Genomic DNA, 6,340 nt, shown 5'->3' with positions numbered 1-6,340 from the left:
CAGAATCTCATTTTCCTTGATTTCTCTTCTCTTTATTTCAGATTTGTCCTAAAAAGGAGTCTGACTGCTTCATCTACTTATCTGACTTTCTTACCTCGGTCTGAATTGAGTTTCTTGCTTATTTATCTTCTTATTTGTGTCTAATTTGTACAGGTTCACTTAGCAATTTTAAAGTTAGAATTGTGATGGTCCAGAGAGAGAGAGAGAGAGAGATAGATAATGGTTTCGGGTACTTATTGCCCTCTATAGAGGAATTAAGTTCAGTTTCCAGTACCAATATGCAGTGGATCACAAATGCTTATAAATCTAGGCCCAGGATCTGACACTCTTTCTTGTCTTCTGTAGGTATCTGCATACACATGTAAAACTGTAACACACACACACACACACACACACACACACACACACACACACACACAAATCTTTCTTTCCTTTGTTTAAGATAGTAGAATTATGAAATTCTTTCCTGGCATTTCAACTGTTTTCTGATCTTTGAGTCATGAGCTATGGAAATGTGACAACTGCTTGTTGCCTTGCATTTTCCCCAAGTTTGTTTGTTGTGTTTTGAGTATCTGTTGGGATGGAAATCTCTTCCAGCTGTTGCCCTCCCACCCACCTCATTTTTCCTTTTTATTTCAGTGAGCATCCCTGGTGAGTCATCTTGGCTTAGGTTCATGTTTTCTACTGTTTGTGGGTGAAGCTGACTATAGTAACAGACACAATGACTTGATGGAAATCTCAGAGTTAACTTGCAGTAGAGGATATGTATGTACTTCTGTTGTATAACTAATAAAGTTTGGCACAGCAATTCTAGGGCACTGATGGTAGGACATATAGTTTGTAGTTTTTAAAGCCAAGGACATTAATGATTAAGAAGTAAAAAGAGAAGAGAATTGGAAGAGAGAAAATATAAAGTAAGGTCTAAGTGATGAAACATGGGTTAGAGCTAAGAGAAACATCAGTAAGAACACTGTAGAACAGGTGCAGGTAAGGAAAGGGCCGTCTTTCTGTTTGGGAAGAATGAGGCTTCTCCCAATTGTTTGGTCATCTTCTCTAGTGTGTTGGGTCTGGGTGTGAGCATTACTCTAATAACTCAAGCAAGTCAGATCAGGATGTTTTCCTTGCTGAGAGGAGAGTCTTTGTGGGATTCCCTTTTAGGCATGAATCTCACAGTGTTAAACACCCACCTGCCACCTGCCATTGCATCTCTGCTGTGCTGGAGATCATGACTTTCTGGGATGATCCTGAGGGGAATGGAAAGAATACCATGCTGGGCCTGCCTTTGCACTTTTCTTGTTCTGTCAAAGTCATGGCTAATTTCTCACTAATGCTCTCTAGTCCTTTCCTGAGAATTCTTGCTTACCTTGGCCAGACCCAAACCATTTTCCACATCTGTGTTATCCATGGCTGGTGCCTCCACAACATGCTTTAGTTTACACATGCTGTGGTGTTCTGAGAGAATCTCAGTGTTAGACACCTGCACATTGTTGCCACTATGGCTTCACAGCCAGCACTGCTCTAGCTGTTTCTCTGCCCACCATATGTTCACAACTGGTAGAATTTCCAGAGCTTGACCTGTTTTCCTGTATTAACCATTCTGGACCTATACATCCCTGACAGCTGCTGCTGACTTTAGTGTGTCATGGGCAGCACAGTATGACTGGGTAACAGTTGGTGGCCTCTACTGTCTGCTATTCCCCAGAAGGTTTTGTGTATCTCGCCTGGGCTTGTTTCTATTTTTCGTGTTGTCTATCTTTACTTTCTCCAACATTTCCCACTCTCCTTGGGTAATTCTTTTTTTAAAAAATAATTATCTATCTATCTATCTATCTATCTATCTATCTATCTATCTATCTATCTTCTATCACTCATCTATCTTGTATGTGCATGTATGTGTCTAGGCATACAAGTGCCACACATATATTAGAGTCAGAGGACAACTTTTGGTAGTCACTTCTTTTCTTTCACTGAGTAGATCATGGAGATCAAATTCAGGTCAGCAGGCAAATGCTTTCATTACCTAAGCCATCTAGCTAACTCTTTTGTGTCTTTTGGATGGTTATTCACTTTTTTTTTTTTATAAGAACAGAATCTATGGAGTCTCTCTTTTTTATATACTGATTGCCCTTTACCAGGTAACACAGAGACAGCCTCTAAACCTACTTTCTATTGTACCTGAAAGTTTAACATTTATTTGTAGTGTTATTTCAAAATTAATAGAATTTTAGAAGATGAGATACAAAGACAAAGATTAGTAACATAAAAGCCAATTTCTAAATACAGTCTCCATAACAGCATTTGAGTTGTTATTGTAACCTATAGAATAATTTCCCTTGGTTGAAAATGTTTCATTATTATAGTTAATGCTGACATAAATATCCAGCTTCATTCACATGCTGTTTTCAGGAGTGTCAGGTCTAGGTAAAAGGTCATGAACAATTGTTCTGCTCATTCAATTTTATGGCTAACATCCATAACAGATGATTTCCAAGTATTTAGCAGTGAATTTACTAAACACTTAACAACATGTCAGGGTCCATACAAGAAAATTTGTCATGGTGAATTTTGAGTAGATTTTTTAAACCCAGTACATCCAATTTCTACTTGGCTAAGTCTTACATCATCTTTTTTTATTACATCTACAGGTAGTGCTTCATCATTTCTGTGACCTGGCTGTGTTGGTCTTCTATACAATCTTTCATCTCATTCAAATTATCTCTCTCCTTTCCTATTTTGTTATTTCTTGGCCACAAACCTCCAAGAGTCTAATTTCCTGCCAGGTTGTCTGGCTCTTCCCAGTTCTCCAGCTGTCTTCTAGGAGATGGCAATTAGCTGATTATAACACATTTTGTTAGCACCGAGAAGGGTCTAGGCCCTCCTGTTAACTTCCAAAATGTGATTATAATGCAAAGATATTTTGCTTCTAATTAGGACTTCCACTAAGGGGTAAATAAAAGGGTGGGCAGATGTTTGAGATTTTAAACAGGCTCCATCCAAGGAGAGTGCAGGAAAAGGTCAAATAAGCACTCTGATAGTTCAAAGGAGTCTAAAACCTAGATAATATTTCTCATGAGTCCGAGGGTAATGTTTACCTGCATTCAGTCAGGCTGTGCTGTCTACTGGGAAAGCAGCAGAAATTCCTGTCAGGCAGGAACCCCTGAAGTGGGCAACACAAGAAACTCCTTTCATGAAGGTGCCAGTTTTCAAGGATTCAAGCATCCTGGAGGTGTGTTGTCATTTTTGAAACATTCACCCCATGCAATGGCAAGAAAGAGACTCTTTGTTAGCTTCATTCAAGAAGGAAAATTGAGATGCAGCTTGGAGAAGCAGGGGAAATCCAGTCAGCAAGACAGCACAGAGAATTTATATTAGATGGGAGACTGTGAACATGCTTGCTTTAAGACATTCACGGAACTGGTATAAGAAAGGCAAAAAGAAATTTCCAAAAAACGCACTGGGTCTGATTTTGCCTCAGGATGGTGTCCATCAGTCTAGATGATAAGGAAAAGTATTCTGAGCAATTAAGAGAGCCTCCAGAGTAATGCCTGACATAGAATAGGCCTTCAGTGCATTTTCTTGACTTTCTTATATGTTATTAATATGGTAATCCTAATTTGGTGTACAAGTGGTGTCTTCTCCTCCTGGTGTCAGGAGTGATTTATGGAAATCCATTGTTTCTGATAAACCAGTTCATCTCTGATCATACACATCTAGGAGAACCAAAAGAAGCTCTAGGAACTCTGTGACCTGCGAAACTTACATCCCAGGTCCATGGCCTCCATACCCTCCCTGAGGTACTAATGCAGGCCTTCCTCAAAGTAGCTGCCAAGATTGGGTTAGAAGTATTATTAGCACTTTAGAGCAAGAAATGCCGGTAAGACTAAATGAAAAAGAGGTAAGTTTGGGTGAGAAGATGCTCAGATCCAGAAATAGGCAAGATCAGTGGAAAATGAGCTGAAGAAAGGAGGCCTCATACTACCGAGGAGTCCTAAGAGGGTTCTGATTGGGTCAGCAGGGAAACTCAGAGAAAGTTTCTGCTTTGGGCAGGAATAGGCCTGCTTTATTCCCATGCATGCTCGTTCTAGCTTCCAGCAGCTTGGGAAGTGTGTGAGCCCCAGGCAGACCAGACATAGCAGTGATTGCTAAGGTGAGGAGGCTGCCTACACTTGTGTCTTGATTACTTCTATTAGCTGTCATGCTAATTGTAGGAACAATTGTGCTAAAATGCACATTTCCTATTTGCAAATAAATTTTTGATTTGACCTAAAGTTCCCTTGCCCTCTTACTTCATGCTCACTTTTAGAGAAAAAACATCCAGTTTATGTCTTCAAAAATTATTTTTTCTTAGTTTTTGTAACCCACTCCACTACGTGGTGTTATTTATACATTTGGCCTAGTGACAAATTTATAAAATGCATCTGAAACTTGCCATAGCCCAATAGTACCTTTACTTTTGTTCCACTGTAACCTGTGTGCATTCTTGTGCACACATACACACACTTGCATACTTTCTGGAGTTTCCATCAATTTAAGGAAATGACATTATCCCTCTCCAGTTGCCCAGACTTCAAACAGGAGTTTACACTTAATTCTGTTTTCGTTCATAAACCATTTTCAGGTCATATTGATCCTGCCTCCAAATTATATCCTGGTTCTGCCCTTTTCTTTAATCTCTTTTAGCGTCCTGTCCGTGGCCACAGTGATTGTTCTCTACATTACTGCAACATTCAACTTCTTTCCCACTCTTTCACCTTTAAGTCCACCCATTGCTTATTCTCCATGCATCAGACTCAGACAGAAACGCTGGAGAAGCTATATTATCTCCCCCCGGAGCTCGTGTCTCTAGCTGCATATGTAGCAGAAGATGGCCTAGTCGGCCATCAGTGGAAAGAGAGGCCCATTGGTTGTGCAAACTTTATATGCCTCAGTACCGGGGAATGCCAGGGCCAAGAAGTGGGAGTGAGTGGGTAGGGGAGTGGGTGGGGGGAGGTTATGGGGGACTTTTGGGATAGCATTGGAAATGTAAATGAAGAAAATACCTAATTAAAAAAAACTATTTTAAAAATCATACCTTCATCATAATCATGCCTAAGAAATAGGTTGACCTAGTTGAAATAGGAAAGCATTCCATTTAAAATGTTCACACCGGAGGCGGCTCTCATGGAGGCAGCGAGTGCGAGGCTGGGGAGTACTGAACCACACGTTGTGCCCTAGTGAACAATACAGTCAGGATGGCTAAAGGTGACCCCAAGAAACCAAAGGGCAAGATGTCTGTTTATGCCTTCTTCGTACAGACATGCAGGGAAGAATATAAGAAGAAAAACCCAGAGGTTCCAGTCAATTTTGCTGAGTTTTCCAAGAAGTGTGCTGAGAGGTGGACGACCATGTCTAGGTAAGAGAAATCAAAGTCTGATGAAATGGCAAAGACAGATAAAGTATGCTATGATCGGAAGATGAAAGATTATGGACCAGGTAAAGGAGGCAAGAAGAAGGACCCAAATGTCCCCCAAAGACGTCCGTCTGGATTTTTCTTATTCTGCTCCGAATTCTGCCCCAAGATCAAATCCACAAACCCTGGCATCTGTATTGGAGATATGGCAAAAAATCTGGGTGAGATGTGGAATAACTTCAGTGACAGTGAAAAGCAGCCTTACATCACCAAGGCAGCAAAGCTGAAGGAGAAGTATGAGAAAGATGTTGCTGACTAAAGGGACATTTGATGGTGCCAAGGGTCCTGCTAAAGTTGCCCAGAAAAAGGTGGAAGAAGAGGAAGAGGAGGAAGAGGAGGAGGAAGATGAATAAAACTCTGTCTCCTTGTAAATATCTTAAAGTAGGAGAGTGCTGTGATTGACATATCCCTTATTGAGTCGTGTCTATTGCCCTTGTTAGGTTTAATTACAAAATTTGATCACAATCATATTGTAGTGTCTCAAAGTGTCAGTGGTTTACATGAAGTGGCCATGGGTGTCCGGAGTGCCCTGAAACTGTATCAAAGTTGTATATAGCTCCAAACATTTTTAAGATGAAAGGGCACTCTCTCGTTCTCCTCACTCAGTGCACTTTGCTGTTGGTGTGACAAGGCATTTGAAGACGTTTCTGGCATTTTGTTCTCAACTCATAAGGTAGTGTTAACTATATGGTTATTGGCTAGAAATCCCGAGTTGTCAACTGTACATATCTATAGTTTGTAAAGAGAACAAAACAACCCAGATTCTTAATGCTCCTTGTTTGGAGTAGAGGCTGTGAGGGGAAGATGCCTTTTGGAGGGTGCCGTAGCTCAGGGCATGCACTGTGAGGCTGGACCTGTTGATATTGCTGTGGGCATCCATTTAGCTTCAGG

At 40.7% G+C, this 6,340-nt stretch overlaps 1 pseudogene; it reads left to right on the top strand.

Annotated features, from left to right (window-relative positions):
* Nucleotides 1-5,231: 5,231 nt before the first annotated feature.
* LOC110293640 (high mobility group protein B3 pseudogene) lies at nucleotides 5,232-5,802 on the top strand (annotated as a pseudogene).
* The last annotated feature ends 538 nt before the right edge of the window (nucleotides 5,803-6,340 follow it).

The sequence above is a fragment of the Mus caroli genome, unplaced genomic scaffold (genome assembly GCF_978045245.1).
Source record: "Mus caroli unplaced genomic scaffold, Mus_caroli_1 scaffold_6, whole genome shotgun sequence".
In the NCBI taxonomy this organism is placed as follows: Eukaryota; Metazoa; Chordata; class Mammalia; order Rodentia; family Muridae; genus Mus; species Mus caroli.
The sequence above is the reverse complement of the archived record's forward strand: the minus strand, read 5'-3'. Positions and strand labels throughout refer to the sequence as shown.